General features: G+C 25.9%; 2 long non-coding RNA genes across 3 annotated transcripts; one reads left to right on the top strand and one right to left on the bottom strand.

Annotated features, from left to right (window-relative positions):
- Positions 1-994: 994 nt before the first annotated feature.
- On the top strand, positions 995-4,687 carry LOC127062097 (uncharacterized). Of its 2 annotated transcripts, none has more exons than XR_007781060.1 (2): positions 995-3,654; positions 4,255-4,687. It is a non-coding gene; the product is annotated as an uncharacterized LOC127062097 (long non-coding RNA). The 2 variants fall into 2 exon arrangements; XR_007781061.1 differs by having other exon boundaries at positions 995-3,881.
- Positions 4,688-6,144: 1,457 nt separating this feature from the next.
- LOC127062098 (uncharacterized) lies at positions 6,145-25,123 on the bottom strand. The gene is made up of 3 exons (XR_007781062.1): positions 24,153-25,123; positions 7,108-7,145; positions 6,145-6,328 (listed from the first exon to the last, which is right to left on the bottom strand). It is a non-coding gene; the product is annotated as an uncharacterized LOC127062098 (long non-coding RNA).
- Between the last annotated feature and the right edge of the window lie 423 nt (positions 25,124-25,546).

Genomic DNA, 25,546 nt, shown 5'->3' with positions numbered 1-25,546 from the left:
ATATTTAAAGAAAAATATAATGTAAAATAATGTTTAAATCAGATAAATACAATAATTTAGCTATTTAAATATACTTATATAAGATATCTATTACGTCATCTTTAATTTATAATTATAAATGAACTTATATACAATAAAATACTGAATAAATAAGATAAAGAATAAATGGTAGATTTTATATAATTCATTTTTAAGAAATACTATAAATTAAACATAAATTAAATATTAAAAATATTTAGAAAATATTTTTGATAATTTAAAAAATTTTCTATATATACTTTAAAATACAGATAAAGATTCTTTAAAAATTTTATAAAATATTATTTTATTAAATATTTTATAAAATGTTAAATATTTTGGAATTTTGAATTCGTATTAGCAATTTGTTGAAAATTTTATAATTAAATTCCAATTTTGATTTTGTACATATCTTACTAGTATTTAAATCTACGTGTTATCTTATTATAACAACTCAATAGATATAGATAAATTGTGAAGAAACAATGAAGAAACAGTGAAGTTTTCTACTGTTTTTACTCAACGGTAAAAAAATGAATAAGATTATATTTTTTTCATATGGTATGCTTTTTTGTAAAATTTGATGCAAAAAAAGATTTTAATCAAGAATTGGATGAGCGAATTACCTTTAAACAGCTATAAATAATCTTTTAACTTATATCTCCTTTATGTTTCACGTCAGAGTCATTTCAAGTCAAAATAAACAAAATTTTAAGGAGTATCTTATTAGACATAAGCCAAAACTTAGGAAGAAGGAAATAAAAACAGGAGCCGTAGAAGCTGATGAATACTTATGTTTGATGCAGAAAGTAATAAGGGATACAGCGAAATGATCTAAACAACAATAGTCTAATAACAACTTAAGCAGTAATAATCTAAATAATCGTCGAGATTAATACAGCGAAGTGGTTTAAGCAATATCGTCGAGATATGTGCGGCCGATCAAAGGAAGGAATGTTGCCCAATCAAGGAGAAGCAATTTGCCGCGGTATCGTCATTAGTTAATCGTAGCCCTCCCCCTAGTTGACGGCAAAGATTTCCAATGGCGGTTCCGGAGTTTAGCCTCCTGCGTGCTGCTGGGGATGAGGCTCTATGGACCCAACGCACGTGCTCACATCTGTGTTGGCATCTGGTATTTCCTGCTTTCTATTTGTTGGGCACGTTTCTCTTTGTATAATGATAGGAGGCTTAGTGCCTATTTATTATAAACATATGTCTAATCCTTAAATTGGTTAGGATTTTTAATGCCCATTTTAATTCTACGAAAAGGAAGATATTACTTATTTATGGTTACATAGTTCTGTCTTAAGTTGGGTCGACGCAGGACGTAACATAGAACATATCCCTGGGGAAAATCCTCAAGATCTTTTTTATCATATATCAAATTTTGCAAAATACTATAACACTTGCCAAACTGGAAAACAACGAAAAGTAACAGAATCTACAACTTCTTTATCAAACACATGATTAGCACCCACAAAATATTATTCCAAGCCATAAAAACTATCTGCATAAAAGAAGAAGAGATAGAAATATGGTTTTATAAGGGAATCATATATTTAATTTCTAAGGGTAAACATACTGGTGGGAAAGACTTCAGGTAGATTACCTGCGTGTCTAACCTCTATAAGTTGACTATGAAGTGTATAACCAAAATATTACAATTTGACGTAGAAAGTCGAGAATTGTTGGCAGAAAACTAACTAGGTACAGTTAAAAGAGTGTAAAGGGTCAAGAGTAAGCCTTATTAAATCTGATGATTAATAAGGATAATCAAAATATATTTAAAATAGTTTGGATTGATGTTAAAAAAGTCTATGACTCTAGAACATAAATATTTAATTATCTGCCTGGAAAAAATAAGTATGCTAAATTGAATTATAAAATTTTTAAAAATGTATTTAGGAAATGTAAAACTTTCTATAAGGAACAATGGAAAATAATTTTTGAAAAAGAAGATAGAGAGAATATACAAGAAGATAGTCTTTCTCCTTTATTATTCATTCTATATTTAGATCTGTTAAGAGAACTGGATAGGAAATACTCAAGTATTCATATGGATAATTTGTTATACTCTATGATTATATCACCATTTATTGTTTATTGATGATTTAAAAATATTAGCATAAGAAGAACAACATTTAGAATCTATGATAAATGAAACAAAAATGTTTTTTGAATATGTTGGATTAGAAATGAACAAGGAAAAATCAGTAACTAACTCGAAAATAATTGAAGATAGTGCGACTTGTCTACGTAAACTGAAGGACTTGAGTATCTTAACATAACAGAATCAGTACAAAGTAGGATAAATAAGGAAACAATTGATTAAGTAATTAAAGAGTTGATAAGTTCTGTAAGTCTAAGTTGAACGGCAGAAATCTTGTAAAAGCGATTAATGAGCATTCGATCTTACTAATAAATTACTATATAAGGGTGATTAATTTAGAATTTCTGATATATAGCAATATCAATAAATAAATCAGACAGATTTGAATAAGGAATAACATTCACAGATAACTTGAATTTAAAGAAAAGCTGCCCAGAGATGAACTAGGCAGAGGATTCAAAATATAGAATTTAAAAGTGAAATAATGCTGTTAGAACTAAAAACGCAATTAAAACAGAGTTCCTAATCATTCGATCATTAAAAAGAAAAGTAATTTTAAAAATAGATGAGAAATGTAGTATTCATCTATTCCATATAGAAAAGTATGTTTGGATTAAATATAAAATAGAAGACAATATTTATTGGATAACTATATAGGAAGATAATTACCAAAAAGCAACACAAAAATCTCTATAATGATATTAAAAATAAAACGAATCACCCGATGTTATACAAGCTTAAGAACTCTTCTGCCTTTTCAATAAAAGGATCCTTAATATGACTAAAGAAGAGCAATATTAGAGCCATGGAAGAAATAGCGTTATGCTACATATAAGATAGAAATATTTTCATTGATGAGATATAAAATTGGAATCACTGGAGAAGATGGCAATAGTGGAACATCTCGCAATGAGATGCAATAGAATGTTATCCTTTGATTACGCCAGGAGACATACTAAACTGATGAGATGCATACATTTACAATTATGCTTAAAATATGACCTCAAAAAGTTCCAAGAAAATAAAAAATCACAGTGCAGGAAATATTGAGTACTGAAAGTAGAATGGATACAATAAAGACAAATGTCAAAACTCAGAACACTAAACCTGACATATCCGTCTTTGATAATGTAAAAAAGAATATAACTTTAATTGGAGTAGGAATAACATTAATTGGTAGATAATTTACAAACATTGGAAGTAGAAAAGACAAGAAAATATGACCTGCTTACTAATGAATTAGGTCTGTTGTACAGATGTAAAATGTGAATTATTCCATATGTTATAACCTAGAATAGGTTAATTACAGTATATCACAAGAATTGCGTCAAAGCACTTGACATCTAACATTAAGATATACATCCAAGCCCAAGTAATTAAGAAGACCTTGAAGAATATCTCATTTGACTATAAACGAGGACTTTAAGAAGGAAGAAATAAAATAGAAGAACTAGAGATGTTGATGATTAAAACATGTTCAAGACAAGATGTACAATCGTTAATTATAAACTCTACAAAAGAAAATGGTAACTTCATTAAGTTTTATTTTATTTTTGTGTCCAACTTGAGTTACTAGAATCAGATATAGTAAATTTCTTTATAATTTCATTATTTCTATTATTATAATATCTAAATAGTAATCAGTTTCATAATATCAGTTTATGGTTACAATATGGAAATTTCTGATCATGTATCATAAATTATAGTTATGTCTCATGCCCAACAATATTATTTGGGGTTTATTAATAAAAAAGTAAGTGTTAATGGTCACTATCCAATATAGTATCCAATATAGTATTTTTAAATATATCAATTCTTGTTTTGATTGTTAAACGGTAAATAAAAATTCCTGAAGTATTTGTCTAAATAAATTAACAACTTAAAATAATAAATCAAAATTTCACTGGAATTTGGTTGTTATATGTAAATAATTTACAATTAATTATTAAAATTTACAGTCAATTAATTATTAAAATATTAGATAGACGATTCATCAGAACACAATGACTTGATATAGATATAAATGTAGTAATGACGTTTTTGGTAAATTCCGAAAAGAGTATTGCAAGTCCTTTAAATGGTGTCAAAAACCTTATAAATACATTTTTACTTATTTTATTTTGTAGGTTTCTAAAAACTTTACATAAATTATTAAGATCATTATAGAAATTTCAATGGAACAAGTTAGGTGAAATAAAATACAATAACGAGGATAAAAAAATAATATAAATATGTGAAATATAAATAAGGTGATTAAATCGTTAATATAAATGGAACACTTATACTTCGAAATAAAGAAAAATGTCAAAAACATGCGACATTGTTTTTAAAAGTGGCTGAAAAAGAACTTTAATTTAGATAAAGATGATAGAAAACTGTCATCAATGAAAGAATATTTTAAAAACCTTATGGATTTAAATCAAATCCCGAATTTGTTTCATTAAAAAAGGAATAACACAGTTATACTCATGAAGATAATGTTTTAATAGGTATACACTGAATACTGTAGAAACCATTTGTATTTTTATAATACAAATAAATACTATGAATATAAAATTATCCTAGATTACCAAATTAAAATAAAAAATATGAAAAAGGAGAACATTATAGAAAGAACTAAAAAACGAATTTTTTAGACATTTTTACGTATATTTTGTGGTATCTCATCACATTTTTATTCCTTTTACTAATTTTTCAATTTTATTTTCTTTTATGTTAAAAATTTCAAAAATTAATTTTCTTCAAATGTATGTTTTATGAATAAAACTTCTAGGAGAGTTACACACATACATATAAAAGATGCATGAGAAAACTACCTATCATGATTACAAAAATAATCAAAATACTAATACACCTATTAATAAAAAACACTACTAATATTAGTTCGATACTAAAACATTATGTTAAATATATTTTAAATATGGTTACTTCCCATAAAGTTACCTCAATTTGTAACAACAAATCATTATTACACTTTTTATTTTTTTCTTAAAGATTGAGATAGAGTATAAATTCTACTTTTTTTTCATTTAGTAATAAAACATTTTAAACATTTTAAGTTTTTGATTTAATGTCTACTATCACATTTATTATGTTCTCTATGTTCATAATCTTATTCATTATTAAGACATATTTAAGGGTTTTATAATTTAAGTACTCTTTAATAACTTACAACATTCCAAGATATGTTATTCTGATCATCTTTAAATATTTTCGATCATATCATCTACATAAAGTTTTCATGCTCATTTTCTTCTCTTATGAATTAACTCTGTTACATACGAAATTTTATTTTACCTAACAAAAACTGTATTTTCGATTAAATTCGTATTACGAATCCTCTGCAGGAAGTTTGAATGAGAGCTAATTAAGAATAATCTACTGTTGATTTTTATTATAATAAAAAATTAGATAATGAACTGAATTTTCCGAATATAAATATTACAAAGAAATAACCAGAAGGATCACCACTGAGTCAATATCAAATCATACTTTTTATTCTTTTTATTTGAATACAATTACTTTCATTTTATTATAATAAACTATGCTTTACTTATATTTGTCTTATTTATTCTCAGCTTTTTTTAATAAATTTTAATAATTATAATGATTATAAATATCTATAAATATTATATTATGTTTAGAAGATATATGAAGCACCTTATAAAACCTTATATACTTCGAGTTTGTTTTTAATAAATCTTAAATATAAATATTTATAATTTATAAAAATAAATTATTATACCTACGAATTTTATAGTAATAATATTATATAAACAAAGAAAAAATGTTAAATATATTCTATAAATTTTTTTATGTTTAAAATTTTGATACAGCAATACAGGGTGTATTTTCTATTTTCTCAACTAGTTTAGGCTTATCTTCTTTATTTCGTTCCAATTCAGATTTTTGATTTTTTTTATCATCCGTATAATCTTCCTTTTCTTCTGAATCGGCTTTTTGATCTTTTTTATCTTCAGTACAATCTTTCTTTTTTCTGAATTGGTCTTTCAACATTTATTTTCTTCTGAATCAACCTTTTGGTTTTTATTTCTTTTTATTGGCTTTTTAATCTTTCTTTTTTTCTCCACCTTTTCTTCTGATTAGACATCTCTTATTTAGTATGTTTATATTACATAACAGTATTAGTATCTTTCGGCTCACTGATTCTATACCACTTTACTAGTTGCAAATTTAATACTAAAAACAAGCAATAGGATATATTAGATTTATGAGATATATAAAAATAAGCAATAAAATATATAAGTACAGGATGTTCCTTAAATACTTTTAATATCTTGTTTCTACTAATTATAAAATATATCATCAACACAATAATTATTAATATGATAATAAATAATGATGGGTATACTGATAAATCGTTATACTTATTATTAATATCATGTATTTAATTAGAAATTAATATATGAAGAAATAAACGAATATCTAATTTATCAAGTGTATTTTAAAATTTTTGAATTTTTGATATTATATGCTGTATAAAAATTCACTTAAAAATATTATTAATTAACAAAATATGAATAAATACTTATATTTATGACTTATATAATATCGTTATTATTAATAAAGACAAAAAGGAAATAGTAATATTAAAAATAAGTATCATATCAGAAGAAAATCTGAATCAGGTGGAGTTCGTAAAGTTAAATAATGAGCTACATGGATATAAATCTAAAATTAAACTTTATCTATTACAAAGACACTTAAGAGTCTTCCATTGCACTATAAAAAAGGAAAAATATTGTGAACAGTAGCCACAAAAAGGAATCTAGGCACAAAAAGGTAGCCATAAAAAGGTCTAATCATAGCTCAAGAAATTTGTAAATAAATGTACAATAAGTATGAAAACTTACTTCATAAATAAACAATCTATATTTATGATTTATAGAAATCAAAAACCATTCTGCTAAAAAAATTCTATATCATGAGAAAGTCGATATAAGGGTAGAAACTCTTACCTTATCTATGAAATAACGTTGAGAAACTTGACATACTTCTGTTGGACAAAATCAAAAAAAACAATTATGCTAATTAAAGTAAATATTAATAATTTACTAACTGTAATAATAGAAAAATCTAGGAAATATGACTTGCTGTCTAAGGAGCTTGAATTGATGTATAAGTGTAAGACTGATATAATTATGTTTATGTTAACTTGGACTGAATTAAAATAGCTTATCATAAAAACTATGCTAAGCTTTTAAAATTGATATTTATTTTTGAGGCTAATATCCAAATTAAGATATCAAATCTTGAAAGTATATAGACTACAAGTGAGGATTCATGAAGGAAATAGTGCGATAAAGAAGAGTGAATTACTGTTGAGCAAAATAAACCAAGAAAAGTGGATCACTTTAAATTAATCGAACGAAGAAAACAAAATAAGCTTCAATTAAATTTTATTAAATAAATGAATTATAATATAAATTGAAATGATGAGATAATTAAGAAAATTTATTTGAAAATTATTAATTTGGTTGTTCATTAATTAAGTTATATAGGATGTGTATTAGATTTTGCCTGACCTTGGATTGTCTTTCTAGACAAGTTATTAAACTTAGCATTGTAAGTAATAAAACAAATATCTGGTCTAATAATATTCAGAACAGTATTTATAGCAACATTATTTATTTTTTATAATTCTCTTGTCGTTCCCTAGTCTTGTCAATGGTGAATAATATTTATAGTAAAATATTAATATCAAAGAAATAGACAATAACTATGCGCATAATCATATTTACAAATATTTAAAGGAGATATTTATATCACTTACTACTTATCTATGCAACATATCTAGGTAGATAATAGCTCCAACTTAGCAGATGACAAGTAGTTGCCTGACAGCATTACATTCAGAATTTTTTTCTATTGCTTAGAATTGTTAATACTTAGACTTTTTAATGGCTTTTTATCTTTAAGGAATTATCTCTAAGGAATGTAAATGTATAATAATATAAATTACTATATTTATAAATCAGATTAAAAAATGCGTCAATAAATAAGTTTATAAATTGTTATTGTTATATGTTGCAATATGGCAGTTGTTAAAGAATTAAAACTCCAGCTATAGCAAATAGCCGTCGCTAAACGCAAGAACAACATACATTTTTTATATGTGAAATATGTTAAGATCAAATACAAACTTGATTATAGGTGAATTGATTAGAAATTCTCAAAGGTAATTAAGAAAACATTTATAAGTATATCGTCTGATTATAAGCGAGTACTCGTGGAATCAGTATGGATAGCTTAAATACAAGGAACGAATAAATATATCAATGAGTAAAAAAATTTGTTTAGTTATTAATTTACAAAAAAAGTTTATAACAAGAAGTTAAATAAAAATATCACTGAATAAATCATATAATACACAAATTAATGAAAAAAGAAATATAATTTTCGTGAAAACTTGTATCATTCTAACTTTAAAAACTTCTTGTTAAAGTATTTCTTAATTTAAGCATTAATATTTATATTTCAATTTATTTAACAATTTAGTTGTATTTTACTTGCTTAATTAATTAATATAAATTAAAAATATAAAGTTAAAGAACTTTATCATTACTATAGTGTTTTTTTAATAAAATTCAAATTTAAAAGGAATTAGTTTATTAATCAATATAATAATATATTAAAAAGTTTTTGATGAGTAATTAAAATATGGAATTAAATTTGTAATTTATTTGATTTCATATGATTTAATCCTGTGTCTTGGATTTTTTATTCTTTTTTTTTCAGTTTTAATTATGTTTATATTTATACATCAAAATTTTGATATCGTATTATATATTTATAATTGACATTATATAGGCAACAGTTTATTATAATTTTATTTATTATTATGTTATTTAGACATAACAAAGATTTATATAAATACACGTTCTATTTTTTGACTATTCTTAAAAAATTATATCACGACAGTTAATGGATTTTTTTGTAGGTAACGAATTAACTTAATAACAATTCAAAAATATTAAAAAAAAATTTAATACCTACATGAATTCTACTATCATATTATACATATTAGGGATACTAAATACTAACCAGCTTGATTTATATATCAATTTACAAGATGGACATCTAATTGGTAACGCTTTAAATAATAGAATAAATTTCAATAAGAAAATAAAAAAAAAAAAATTAATAATGCGTGAGACTTACTAATTGACAATGAAGAATCTGAAAAATTATTTATAGAAAACTTGATAGTAGAGAATTTTTTCAACTTTATTTTAATCATGGCAAACAAGTATACTTTCAGAAGATATAAATTTTCTTGGACTAGAAGATACAAACAATTATGATATGTTTATTAATAGTCCTTACAAAAATTTTCTAAATAGCTTTGCATTTGAAACTTATAATTTGATCAAAATAGTTTGTCTCTATGAGTAAAAATGAATATATTACAATAATAGAGGAAAAAAGTAATATTTGATAAGAAAATTAAAACTGAAATAAGAGATTCTTATACTAAAAGTGATAATGGTCCTCCAGAAACAAATATAAACAATATTTAGAAGAGAATTTCCTGAAAGAAATTATCTCTGATAAAAAGTTTGTAAGCATAAACTTTATCAGTATGGAGCAGCCAGTTACTAAATCTATACAATAGAAGAAAATGAAAATAAAAAAAAGTTCATTATATTTTAATGAAGATGTTGAAAGTTTAAGATCTCTATTAAATAAAAACAATACAACTCCAAATATCGCAGAAGAGGAAGAAGTTATTAAACTATATTCTGTTACTGCAATTGCTAATAATATAACTTTTAATAATGAAAAAGATTTAAACAGCACAGAAATTTCTCGTAATCTTAATAAGAAATCTAATGCAATCCTTACAACAACTAAAAATTATATAAAAAGTCTAAAACCATTTAAAAATTCTATATTTGATAAAAATGTAGTACATTGCCTGAATATGATTCAAATTATGATATTAATGATTATACTTTTCCTGTAACTAATAGTAATAATCAAACAGTTAAATTTAATTTATCTGATAATTTATATAAAATCTTTCCATACTGTAGATATTTTAATGAATCTAATGGTTTCATTAACAGAACTGATTTTATAGACACTCCAATCAATGCTGTAAATTAGTATGGAGTATAATAATCTTTAGGATTTTGTTTTGTTTTTGGTTTAGTATTACTAGATTTTTGTTTAAGAAAGAAAAATTTGATAAAAATAACCAAAAAAAAAAAAAACCAAGAACGTTTTTAATTATAAATGCTTTGAGATGCTAGAAAGGAATAATTCTTGTGCAGAAACATTACATCCCATTAAAGGTAATGTTTTAAAAAGAAATATATAGTTTATACAGTAATCTCTTCTTATATGATACATTTTTTAAGACAAATTTTGATTAATCTAGTCTATTGTCATAAGTTTCCTTTTATAATAATAAGGATAAGACAACATTTCTTTTTTTTTCATGTTATAACTATAAAGAAATGTTAAGCAGAACTATAGTTCAACAACAAACATTGTGAAATTCTTACTCACTAAAAATCCCTCTTTGCACAACAGACTTAATCTTAATATTACCATATTCATTGGGTTTTGATTTCAGGAGATCATATACTTTTAGCTTTGTCCTAATTTTATCCAGAAGTAATATTCACAGTAAACCATTATAACAGATATGATTGATATAATTTGGAGAAGAGCCTTTATCATGTTGATCTAATCAGCTCCTGACATCCGCAGTTTTACATACACTCTTTTATACTACCAATCACATCTTTGTATTTGAGATCCTTAATCGTTTCGATAAACGTGTACAACTTTTGAAAAGGCAGTCCCATGAAACCTTTTGACCTTACTTTTCTATTAATTATTCTCTTTTAATTAGCTTTCAGATTCTACGAGAATGCGCCATTCATGGTATTCGAACCCATATCTTTTCATAACTCAAACTGGAATGTGCTTACATTACAGCCACCTTTAAATTATCAACCTAATACTAAAGATACGTTCCTCTATGGTTGAAAATCATAGAGTTTATACAAGAATGATCTAACGATTCTTTATACGGACATTTCAGAAAAGGTCATCCTTCTTCTTTGGAAATAAATACAAATAATTGATCGGCGAAAATCGAACTCTGGTTATTTGTTTAAACAAACGATGCTTTTGATTATTATTACTAGCACCTAGTATTTTCTTTTCATATTATAAAATTACTTAAAGTTAAAGAACACTAAAACTGCCAATAATGTAAAAAATTAAACTTTTAGTGTTAGATATTATCACATTATCAGCCTCTAGGAGAGATTGAGAAAGTTAGCATACTTGACTAAGGGATATTCCAGATTAGAAAGATTAGTCATACTATAGTAAATACTGATAGAATAATATAGCTACTTTGAATTTGTACTGAAGTTTCTTTTAATCTAAGAAGAAACTATTTAATAACAAATTATATCCCTAGGATAAAAAAGTAAGATCATAATAAAAACAACAAACAATCAGAAGAAACGGGTGAACAACAAATAATAAACAATATTTATTATTAATTATTATTATTATTAATTGATATTATAATTTATTATTGTTAATTAATATATCAGATTTATATAAGAACTTATTCCCAATCCCAAACTCTATAGATGGACCTGTGTACTCTTAATAATTGCCAATACTTTCTTCTAAGGGCCATATATTAATATCTAGAATATTTCCCCAAGGGAATTTGTTGGATATTCACCAAGAGAAACTAAAGATAAAAAATACATTGTTACCTTTATTTGAGGCATCTTTAGTCACACATGTAATTTTCAAATGTATAGAGTCGGTCAATAAATAAACAGTGGAGGTAGACTTCTAAACAAAATGAGCTATGGAATTGACCCCCTACCCTTTAAATATAAGTACAACACTCCTAGGTCCATACAATTACCAGGCAAAGAACTACACATGAAATTGTTTAAACATTTCGAACAAACAATTCCAATAAGCTTACAGCCAATAAGAATATATCTATTATTTTTCCTTCCAGGCACTTTTTACTTAAACTCCTTTCATTTTATTTCACTCCTAATTCATTATCACTTTCACGGATAGTTTAAGAGAAATCAAGATTCAGTCGCATTAAAGTATTTGCACTCCGAGTCTTACCAACATCATTGGCTATGCTTCAATCCAAAGCATCAATCAAAATCTAAATCGTAACAAGTCAATCTATAACTTTCAGACTCAAATCATCAAGATCTCCTAGTCTTGTTAAACATTACTGGCCATTCCTTTTTCAGAAGAAGTCAACATAATTAACTACATGTAACGAAAGACCCAAAAAAATTTGAATATCTTTATAAAATTGGGTACAATAAATATTTTACTAAACTTGATTTAAAAATTGAATTTAATCAGATCTTATTAGACGAAAAAAGCAGAAATTTAACTAATTTTACGATATTCGGATAACAATATCGACACAAGTGAGTTCCATTCCGAATAAAATCGAGATCAAATCTTTTTCAAAGAGCCATCAATAAGATACTTGACATAAATAATTGCATGATATTTTCATATATACAAAGGATATTGAGGAGAATAACAGAGTAGTACTTGAAGTATTTAATAGATTTCGATATTATGAAGTAAAGATAAATTTTGATAAAAACAAATTTTTAACGATAAAATTTGAGATATTAGAAAACATGATTAAAACGTGATTGAAAATGGAGAAATAAAAATTGATATGAATAACATCAAACAACTAATTGGTCAAAGTACAGAATTAAGTAGTAAAAAAGAAATATAGAAATTAGTAAACATCATTATATAGTATATAAATTTTATACCGGATAGCTGAAAAGTAATCTTTATAACAAAAGTTCTATAAAACGACTGTAGAGAAAAATGATTAAATGATTGTAGATAAATAAAAATAGTACCAGAAATTAAACACGATATACAACACAAAGCACAACTAAAATTATTGGATTTCATAAGAAAGTTCTATTTACATTGAAATGCCTCATTAGATAGAATGGGAGTAGTACTATTTCAAGAACATGAAGTGCTTGACTATTATAGTAAGAAATTCAATTTGATTGGACAAAATTATTCTATAATGGAAAAAAAATGTTTGTTATTGTAAAATCATTGGTACTCTATAAAAATTTAATCCAGTTTTATAGAAATAGATAACAGAAATTGCGTATTTGCAAATAAAGTAATTTCATGGAGAATAGAGAGATGAAAATTGATAATTAATGAATTTAACATCACATTGAAGAGTATTAAAAGTAAAGATAATAATATAGCAGATAGGTTATCTAAATGTTATGTCACTGAAACCGAAGAATGGATAATCATAAAAGATATGATAAAAGATTATATATACGAAGGTATAATAAACGGAATAAAAGAAATTGAAAGAGATGAAAATGGAAAAATAAAAATACGAATAAAGAAAACAGAGGAGTTTATAAGAATGATCCATCAGTACGGAATTTACATAGAAATATCATTCCTATTTCAAAATTTGTGCAAATTCTATAATATAAAAAATATTAGAGAAATGATAAGAAATATAATCGAATGTTATAAGATATGCGTCAAGTGGAAGAATAAGACAAAAAGACATAAATGCAAGATAAAATCAAATCATAAATTTACAGTACTTTCCATCGATGTATTTGGACTATTTGATTTGGATAATTATTAATATAATGAAATCAAAGAAAAAGAATATTGCAGTAAGGTTTTTAATGACGGTCACAACAAATATCTTAATTACAATCTTGGATGCATATATTGATAAAAGTGGAAAGCCAGATATGATAATATGTGTCAATGGAAAGCAGTATACTAGTAAACTATCTACAAACTATTTGAAGAATCAAAATATAAAAAGGATTTACAAAAAGGATTTATGTATCATCCTGCCTTGAATGGTATAAGTACAATTGAATAAAATCGTACCAGAGGTATTAAAAACATATAAAAAAGAACACATTGTAAGAATTGAATGAGTAATTATTAGAAGATTTTTATAAAGGAGTAGAAGTGATACCGACAGTAATTATCAATGGTTACTCAGATATGGAACAAATAAAAAGCCTGTTCATGCCAAACGAATAATATGTTAAAGACGAAAATGAAAATAGGATGATTGAAGAACCTGACAAAAATTGGTGACAAATTGTATATAAAAAATGTTAATAGCAATAAATTGAATGGTTTCTATAAGACATTTTGAGACAGCGAAAATAAGCGAAAGAAACATAAGATAAATGAAAGAGATAAACGGATACACTTTAATGATATATAGATAACTGTGAAAGATGAGATAGAAAAGAAGATTTAAATTTTAAGGAGGGGTAGACTGTGGTATCATACAAGAATAGTGAATGACTCAAGATTTTATATAACTAAGAAAATGACTAATATGTTTGTTAATTCATATTTTAATTTACTATTGTTTGTTTTTAATCTAATTTAGATGTTTAATTAATGTTGAATTTATAAGCTTTTATTTATCACAACAAATAAATCTATAAATAAAAAATTGAGGATCATTTCAGACAATGAACTCAGAATGAAAAAAGCACAGATATCAAACTACAAATCGACAGTACAACAGATCATGCACACGAATGACAAACGACAACTACTTAAATAAAAAAAATAATAATAAAAATATTTTGGAAAACTATTTTGAATATGGCTAAGTCATAACTCATTAAATTACATGCAACAGCTGCCAAGTAATAATTAACTACAAATGGGATACATGAAGACAATTAAGTTTATGAGAAAAGTTTTCGAATAATCTACTTCTTGAGTCTAAATTTCTTAAATTAATTTCTAAATTTCTCCTATCTTCAATTTTAACTTATGAAGTGGCATGTACTTACTGAAGGCTATTATTTACTTAACAACTCTAAGAAATCTCAAATGCTCATTAATCTTCATAGAGTTAATCGAATCAGCACTTATTTTAGAAGTGCCATCAAATAGATTAAGTATCTTTTCAATTATTTGATTACTCGTTGTTTATAATTCTTTGTTGTGAAAATATTCTTATCGAATAAAGATTAGTATGTCCTTATTTTTTTAGTACCCCATATTAATTCTACTAAAGTTCCATCCTCCAAAAATTCATCTGAAATTTGTTTTTTTTTCATTGGTTTCATCATTGTCAACGGTTCGTACCCCACAAGAATAAATGACTGTTCGATACGATTCACAAATTCAACCCAAACACAACACAAAAACCTGCAATTCTAAAACTAATCACTAAAGACACCAATAAATACATCAGAAGTTGAGCTAATGTTCTGAAAATATTAAAAATCGATCTTGCGATGTCCGATACCAAGATATAAATGTGTATTTTCGCAAGGATTCTAGACGTAATCCAGAAGTAACTCGGACGAAAGCCTGACGCAACTGTGTGCCAAGTCAGACAAAACCAATATTTATACACTTTCGCAACCAGTCGCAAAGTTCGAAATAATTACCTCAGATAATATGCTACAGTTTTGAAAATATTACCAATCGTTTTATCAGAATGAAATGCATAAGAAAAATACTATATGGAGTCCGGATTTCTGTCGTAACCCGGACATTAGGGAAAAGAAACACAGACGCAACCCAGAAATGTGCAATTCTGAAACGTATCGCTAAAGACATCAATAAATGCATCAAAAATTGTGGTAAATTTCTAAAAATATTAAAAATCTGTCTGACTAATCTCGGTAGAGAAGTAAAAAGTCTTTTTGGACGTAACGGGAAATAATAAAATAAAGAACAATAATACTTACATTATATTTGAAATTATATATCATTATAAAGAATGTATAATGTGAAATTTACATTATCATTTACACAAATATAGCTGATATTTAACAGATATTAAATGTCGGATATGAAGTAATAATGAATATTGTATTAAAAAAATAAAATAACTAAAAATGAAATAAATGAAAAAAAAAAGATATATAAAAATGTGACATAAAAGGTATATGGGGTTATAGAAGATTAAACAAAAGAGAAAACAAATGCAAACTTGTACTTACGTATGTACGGTATCATTTAGCGTGAATCTTTGATTGTACTTTCATGGTCAATAAAGACATCGAGCCGGATAAGAAGATCGATCAAAGGTGACGTATGCAAAGTGTTATGTTATGTTTTTTCTGTCTTGGAAAGGTGCTGTCAGGCTACACGCATGATTTCACGGATCTTTATCGAGTCGCAAACTCGATATACTATTATCCTGTTCTTCATTTACAAAAAGGAAGAGCGTAAAATTTAAGTAAATGTACATGGACAGAAATCGTCAATTATGCTAATTCAGTTGACATATTAATCACGATAGGACTTTATCATCTGAGCATATGTATGAATAATCGTTATCTTTAGAAATTGTTTCCATTTGAATTAAATCTAATTTTCAAAATAAAATAAATAAATTCTGGGCTTGAATGTACGTTTTACTGCACGTTATCCTTTCTTTTCTACTACTATTACCATTGTTATGATTAACATCATTCTCATCTATGATCAATATCTCCACTCTTAAATACCTTCTATTCAACTATCATATGTAATAAAATGCTCATCTGAATATACTAACTCATATTACGTCCTGGTTACTTCTAACCCGGTACGTAGAATTCGATAGAACAGATATTATTACAAAATAAAAATTATTATTTTAACGATATCCCAGGCAAGAATGAGTAATGGAATACTTTGCGTCTTTGTGAGAATGAAATCATGTAAAAAATTTCTGACTTTCAATTTTTACGAAGACAATGTTTCGTCATCTGGCCGTATCTGAATCTAAAAGGATTTCAGCAATCACTTGGAAGAGATTAGTAGAACCAATCGAAAATGAAGTAAATGATCTTTCTTGACGTTCCCCCTTTTTTAGCGATTAATTCTTTAAATCCTTGCTTTGTCTATGCATCTACAAACAAAAAATTTTCATTTGAGTGGAGACAACCCAAACAAATGTAGAAATGTTGTAACTTCTCGATTATTTTCGCGGCTGGATTGGCTATAAAATATGATAAAACAATTCGGTCACGTACTAATGTGCAATTTTTCTATATTTTCTTTTTTTAATTAAACTTCAGAAATTTTAATCAATAAAAAAATATTATATTTCAATTAATATTTCATATGAAATATTATCTTTTTTGGATTATTCTTGGCTCTGAACAGAATCATTTATATATTATATATACATATTATCGAGTTAAAATTATCTACGAATAAATAGATATCGAACGTCGATATATAACGTAAATGCGTAATTACCTGATTAAAAAAAAATGGGATGATCCTGGAAGAAGTATCCAGGATGTTTCATTATAAAGCGTGCTCTGATAATATTAATGAAGTATACTTACTACAATAAAATTGTCTTAAGTCACTTTACACATTTCCAAATACATCCTTATGCAAAGGGTATTCAATTGAAAATGACACAAAGAAAATACAAGAAAAAAAAGAAAGAGACGTCTAATCGAATGACGTTCTAATCGAATGGCGGCGCAACGTATTCTTGCATATATTTTCAATGAACACCCAAGCTCTTTGTTTGCAGATAGTAGATGATAGAACAAAATGTGAACTATAGAAACTCTTCCATCCCATACTATTTATAAAATGAGAAGACATGTATTGCCGACATCTTATTTTTTATACATCTCTGATATATATGTACGAATATCTTAACATTATTTAATTCCTTTTTCTATATTCTATATATATATATATATATATATATATATATATATATATATATATATATATATTTGTTTTTATATAAGGAACCTTTTTATAAAAGGAACTAGGCAAAATATATACTCAAAGAACAAGGATCCTCGATAGTTTGAACGATCAATGTGAGATTCGCTTATCCGCATCTCCTCTCTAGTATCTATGTTGATTAGCGATTGCTCCCGGAATATTGTGGCCTCTGAGTTGGTGAACTTGGTGTAATTGAATTATTTGTTAAAATTCCGTTGAATTAAAAAGAAAGACATTTGACTTTGATTAGCGCCTTTATTATAATCCTCTCAATATACTCGATATTTCCTATTGTTTCTAAAACATTACATTCTGCTAGAGGAAAAAAATAATGAGGATTCTCAAAGGCATTGAAAAACTTTCGTTCTGTGTTCCGATGAAAAGAAATGAAATAAAAAATGAAAAAAAGAAAAGCTTCTTTCTCGAGGAGTTTCGATTACATGGTTACTTTTCTTGTCAATAGAAAGCAATCATATCGACATAAAACAGGAAACGAGATCACGTCTCTTATGAGGATCGAATATTTTTCGGAAATACTGCAAGAGAAATTAAGAAAAAGAGCATGGAATATAACGTATGTACAAAACCGCACAAAGGAAGTTTCGCGGAGCGAATTGCAATGACTGCTCGAGAGAGCCCCTCTTCCCATTGTTTTTTTTTGTCTTTTAATTTTTTTTTTTTTTTATTCTATTTTATGGATTTGCTGGGTCATACCATAGCACAGATTTATTCAGACATAGTTTCTGCTCATTCACAACAAAAAATGAATCAACATAAATTCAAAAGGATATATTCATGCTCTTGATTCGTTGAATCATTCGTGAATATTTAAAATGAAATTATATTTCAGGAATCACATGCAGAATGTATTTTTATTGTATTTGTATATTTCATTCAATATTGTAAAATTTTCTATTACTTTTTTTCTTCAATCACTGTTATATAATAGTTTTTAATTTTGATGTTTAATGATAAATAACAAGTTTTCATATTGATTTTCAGCTCCTCTGTACAATATGCAATTCTTTTTCGATTGTCCTTCAGCTTTTCGAAAAAATCGCACAACTTTTTTCTCCTTCAAAATAGTGTATTATTTAATATCGATAACGTAATCTTACACGAAATGGGCAAGCAATAACATGTTTTGCGATATCGTTCGTCGACCATGTACAACGTTTTAATTATGTTGTTATGGTTTGCTTTGCATATTTGTCGTCATCGATATTTGCGGTGAATTTACTGAAAGATAGTGATCGTCAATGAGGATGAATCATGTCATAGAAGATTATCTTAAAGCTGCACTTAAATAAATTGAACAAGAACGTATTAAGTAGGCTTAATTATAATAATCAATATAAGATCGAGTGAACCAAGCTTACATATCTTGTTTAAATATCCCTTCCATCTTTTCTTTTTTTGTCGTTAAAATTTCTTTGCATTTTAAAAAATTAAACAACTAAATTAGTTATATTTTTATAAAATACAAAGAACTCTCTTTCTCTCTCTCTCCCCCCATTCCTGAGATGTTCTTTGCTCTTGTCCTTGAAAGAAATGAACAGCATTACAGCTTGCTAGTGACAAAATTCGACAAAATCAAACAAACTCATGGTATTGGAGAACGCGAAATCCATGTATATAACCTCCTTTAATTATTCTAATCCTTTGCACTCAACGTTCCAAAGTTTGGGCTTGATTCAACTATAATTGTAATACGAAAATAATTTTAGTGTCCTTTCAAAGCTTCTTTTCATTCATCTTTGTCATAAATATCCTTTTTTTTTTCATTAAATGGGAAAGTATTATTGATTTATTCTGGAGATTATCAGCCCTTTTTGTTTCCTTTTTCTTTTTTTTTTTTTTTCTTCAATATTCTTTCAAACTCATCTACAATTCTAAAAATTGACAGTAACGCGCATATTTTTTACGATTGGAGGACGGATTAGTTTTGTTCAGATGTCAAGAAAATCCTTCTTTCCATTAGCCAATCAGCATATAAACAAACTCCATAATGTCACATACATTCTTTGAATCTATAATTAATTAATCTAATCGTGAGTTATTCTTTGCATCTCTTGGTTGATTATATATACGAATTATATTTACGAATGATTCTTGTTCTGCTCGGTAACTCCTATGAAAACATTCAGATTTCAGAAAATTTGATTCAGAGGAATTAGAATAGGGCGAGTATAATAATCTCTCCTTCTTTTTACAATTTCCGATTCAGTACAGTGTCTCTCTCTGTTTCCCTCTTTTTATATTGATGTTCTCGCAAGTATAAGCTTTTTTTTTTTCTTTCTTTTACATTCCATTATCCTTCTTTGTCGAATACCAACAACGAAGAAAGAGAAAAAGAGCAAAAGAGATACAAAAAGCAAGATACTTTCTCTTCATAATAATATATAATAGTAGATATATATATTTAGGTAATAATAAAGTGATAATTTAATACACTATTGTTTTTCCATCATTCACAAATAACAAATTATAACATGATATATACAAAAATAAAATCTCCTACATTTGATAAACGATATATGTATAGATATATAGTAATGCTAAATATAAAAAAAAGACATTTAAGGTAGCTCACTCAGGTAAATTATAGCGAGAAGAGAAAGAGGAAAAGGATGAGGAAAAAAGAGTATGTTAAAACAAATAATTTAGAGGTTGAAGCAATCAGAAATTTATTAATTTAATGTATTTTTAAAAAGATAATTAATTAATTTTTCTGTTCCATTATTAAAATATATTATAATCTTTTTATTTTGTTTTATGAAGATAGACAAAAATTGTACTATCTATGTAACTAAAAAGCATCAAAGTTTCATTACATAGATAAATATATAAGAAATATTTATAATATTTAATAAATTTCTTATAATAACAGATAGCAATGCATAATCAATTCCAGTTTTCTAAAGGATTTGATCATACATCAAAAATAATTAAATGTTTGCAGATTAAGCTTGAGTGATAATGTACCATATATTTATAATGGATATCAATAAATATAATACTTTTAGAAGAAATAAATTTGTAATTAAATCTGGAACAATTATTTTAATGTTTATGACGAATCCTCTTGTCATACAATACAAAAATAATTATCATCGGAAGCATTCATAAATGTGACTGACAATTTTGTCATATGTAAATATATTTTGTTGAATATTGAAAATAAAGTTGAAGCTAAATCTAAAAATATTTAATATTCTGAACGTTTTTATTAGAAATAGTAACAATTTGTTCATTGGTTACTACAGTTATAAAATTTGATGTTTTTTTATATTTCTTTTTGTATATCACCATTATTGAAATTCTTTATTTAAAATATAATAAACATTGTAATTATATACAATTTAAGAAAAGAGTAATAATAACTCATGTTTATATATATTGTACCATAAAAATATCTCCATTTCTTTATCATTCTTTTATTCTTCAAATAAGATTTTAAGTCTTGTAAAGATTTAATACGTTTTTGACTTGCCCTGTTTGATCTTAGAAACTTTTAATTTGTTGTGATATTTCCTGACGAGACACTTTTATTAACTTATAGATCTTATTAATGGTGTTACAATATCTGCAATTATAATTTTCAAAATATAATATGGTTTAAAGAATATCTATAGCCTTTTAGAAGTATTGTAGCTATTATAATTTAGAGCTAAAATAATAGAAGTAATGGTTAGTTAATACTAAGTTCATAGGAGCCATTAATTTGACAGATTTTGACCTTTATGAGCAAAATTACAAAAACCATTATTATTAATTTCTTCTAATTTTTGCTTTTATTGATGAAACAAAAAGAATATATACTCAAATTTATTTCTCTTTCAGATTTAATACAGTAAATCTAATACATCTATATAGTACTTTCAAAATTCTGTATGTGTATACCTATTTCTCCAGATATCTCTCAAATTGATAGATTGGCTAATTTTATAGTCAATCATAATAAAGCAACTTTATTCATGAAATTATTTTATCAATAATCAAGGTAAAAATAATAAAAACTCAGATACCGAATAAAAATCATAATTCAATCTTTCAAGTTACCTTTTGATAGTGTTGAACGTAATATCGATAGTACTTAGGTTCATCGGAATAAAGAAAGCATATCGAGTCTTGCAAAGAGATTCAACAATTTCAACCGATCAATTATGTGCCTTTATAGCAATTTTGTAGGCTCAAAAAGCATACTAAGCAAGATCATTGGAAGCTTCATATTTATGGTCCAAGAAATGGGGTCGAACTTTATTTTCAAACATTCAGATTCATACGTTTTGATAAGAAAACATATGACGCTTATGTACAGATAAGTTAGCCCTAATATCCGAAATATAGAATAAATTTATAGACTATAGTCAAACGTTATAAGCCATACGAAAATATTTCAATTGTTGAATAATTGTTTCCTACGAAAGCTTGATGCCATTTTACATAATATATGCTTAATAGTTTGCTTAATATATGCATAAATTTGACAAAAAATGTATTATAAATGGTTTTCCAAATTTGGATAAAAATGGAACCTGATCTTCGACACCTTTGAGGGAATTTGGAGTTTTGAAATTAACCGAACCATATTAAACTATGAAATACAAATACAGATAACTTTTTCACTAGTATATCATCAAAAAAATTACTTACAAGAAAGACAACTTTGGTTAGGATCATCCAGGCAAATAAAAAAAGAGTTATCGAAACCAGCAAAAGCATGCTAAGATAAAATGACTCTGTTTTCCTGCATCATAAATCAGACCACTGCATTCTCACCATTTATCAGAGTAAAATAAAAATAAAAGTGTTGTTAGTAAGCATGAAACATACATTTCCGAGAATTGAGAACAATTACGAATGTATTCCAAAAATAATTAGATTTTACAACGAGATTAAGTTTGGAGTAATGTAATCAATCAAATGGCGCACAAATACAATGTGAAAGCAGAATCTTTCCAATGGCATCTTCAAGTTTTTTACAATATTTTAGATTTGACAGTCATAAATGCCTGGATATTATACAAAAAATGATCCGCTTCTAAAGTATCCATAGAAATTTAATGTTTTAATTGACCGAAAAACTTATCAACAAATACTAGAAAAATGAATGAAGGAATCTTCTTCCATCAATTAACAATTCGTATAGTAAAAGTTTATATAAGTTTATTAAATCTGTTAATATTGTATAAAAAAACTAAGTATGTTAATATATTAATTGTTTCTAAATTAAATCGATCGTTTTTTTAAAGAAAATATATTATTTCCTTTATCTGTTAATTTAATGGGTATCTGTGGAAACTAGTATACAAGAAACGTCTATAAACCTAGTGTTAAAATAACTAAAGCAAAAAAATTATAACTATTACACTATTAATCACAATTCTCAAGTAAATTTAATTGTTTGATTTGCTTTATGGAATTCATCTATATTATTGATGTCAACACCTTTGGAAGTACATAATTTATATTTTATGGGAATGAAGTTTGTAATTTTTATCAGAAACTAGAATGAAACAAATTTAATATAAATAAACTACGGAATAAATTATTGTTACTATTTCTACCAAAAATGTTTCCAATGTTAAGAACTTTTAAATTTATCTTTAATTTTAATTTCAATATTTGACAAAATATCCAATGAAATTATCATTTATAACGTAGTTTATCAATGCTTCTGATAATAAATTTTCTAATAACAAATCAATTTTTTCTTGTATGACAAGAGAATTATGTTGTAAACATTGAAGAGATTGTTCCAGGTTTACTTACAGATTTATTTGTTCCAGTATTAGATTTTCTATCAATAAATGTTTTAACAAAGTAGTTATATATGATACATCATTGTTCAAGCTTAATTAGCAAACATTTAACTAATTTTGGTGTACACTCAAATCCTTTATAATACTAAAAATGATTATACATTTGTCATTTATTACAAGAAATTTATTAAATACTACAAATATTTCTTATACATTTATTTATATAATAAAATGTTCCCTGTTTTTGATGTAATCTTAGAAATAGATAACATAATTTCTGTCAATCTTCATAAAAAAAAAATTATTATATTTTAACAGTAGAGTAGAAAAATTATTAAAAATTTTAAAATATATATTAATATATTCTTTACTGTTTCAACATCCAAATTACATATCTCCTTGGTATGTGAGTTAATAATCCCGCTTTCTTTTATTGAAAGAATTATCGCACATACCTATAAAAAACGCTGACGTCCAGTTATGGTAAAATTGAACCACTTCGCGATACCAATTTAGAATCGATTTTAATTTTAATTGAGAAAGATAATGTTCAAATTTTCTTTTCATATAAAAAAAAGGATGAATATATTTCATATTAATACGATTATTTAAATAATTATTTTACATTAATACTATTATTATACTATTATTAATATTATTAGATTAATTATATACAATTACTTATTAATTACATTATTAATACAAAATTATTTTATTGAAGAAGTTTATAACTAGATACAAACCAAAACTCAAGAAAGAGAAAAAACTAAAATTTTTTTTAGCATTACTATAGGCAATGAAAGACAACAAAAGATTCACAGACACGAAAATTGCTAAAATCAGATCGGATGGACGAAATCGTATATTGATTGGCAACTAATGTCAAACACTAAAGCTTTTTTGAAAATTCGGAAAGCTATATCCTCACTTAAATTTTTATCTTTATATTGGGATTTTGTTTATCAGAATTGATCAAAAATTATGTTTGGAATCATGGTTGGTGTAAATAATGTTTCCAAAATTTTCGTCAAATAAGTTTCATATAATAGCGCCACTTAAAATTAGCAGTAAAGAAAAGCTCTTACTCCCACTACTAATTTTCATGTTAACGCTCGGATATGTGTATTTTCCATAAAGGAGACAATTGCTTTTTTATTGCATAAATCGATGGTCAAATTTTCTGATCCATTTCAGACGCAAGGATACATTTTCGAAAAAAATTATTTACAAAATCTCTATAAATTCTCTATTTATTTGCCTAATAAATCACTTATTTTTTTATTATTCTAATGCAAATTTGCAAAAACTTAAATTGTTAAATAATGATTTTTATTTTAAAAACATCAAGTGTTACGTCTCACGAAGCATGGGCCTCAGCAAAATAAATTCCCTTCGAGGAATTTCTACTACGTAAGATTAATGTGCCTTTTTGGCTCTCATCTGCTATGTGCAGTTCTATGAAATGGAATTGGTATCCAACGGTGTACCAAATGACGTACGCAAGCCAATCAAATGACACTTACTTTACCTTCGGTGAATGTAATGCTACGGTATCTCTTTTTCGGTGATGAAGATTGGCTGATGGGACTCAATGATGGAATCCATTTCTTCTATTGGTGGATTGAATATATTCACCGCCGGATAAGCCGATTCCTTTGTCTCGGCTCGATTGGCTCGGTGTCAGGGAGAGTAGAATTGATTGGTGATGAATTGTACAAACAGTTTGTCGATTGTATTGCGGAGAACGAATTTCTCGATCGCGTTTAAGCGATTTGTAAATAAAAGTGGAATTGAGATTCGTCTTAATTAGAATTGAAAGAGTCGCTTCCGTAGACATAATCGGGATTAT

Source organism: Vespula vulgaris, chromosome 3, assembly GCF_905475345.1.
Source record: "Vespula vulgaris chromosome 3, iyVesVulg1.1, whole genome shotgun sequence".
NCBI lineage: Eukaryota > Metazoa > Arthropoda > Insecta > Hymenoptera > Vespidae > Vespula > Vespula vulgaris.
Note: the sequence above shows the minus strand (reverse complement) of the source record. Positions and strands in the feature narration are given on the sequence as shown.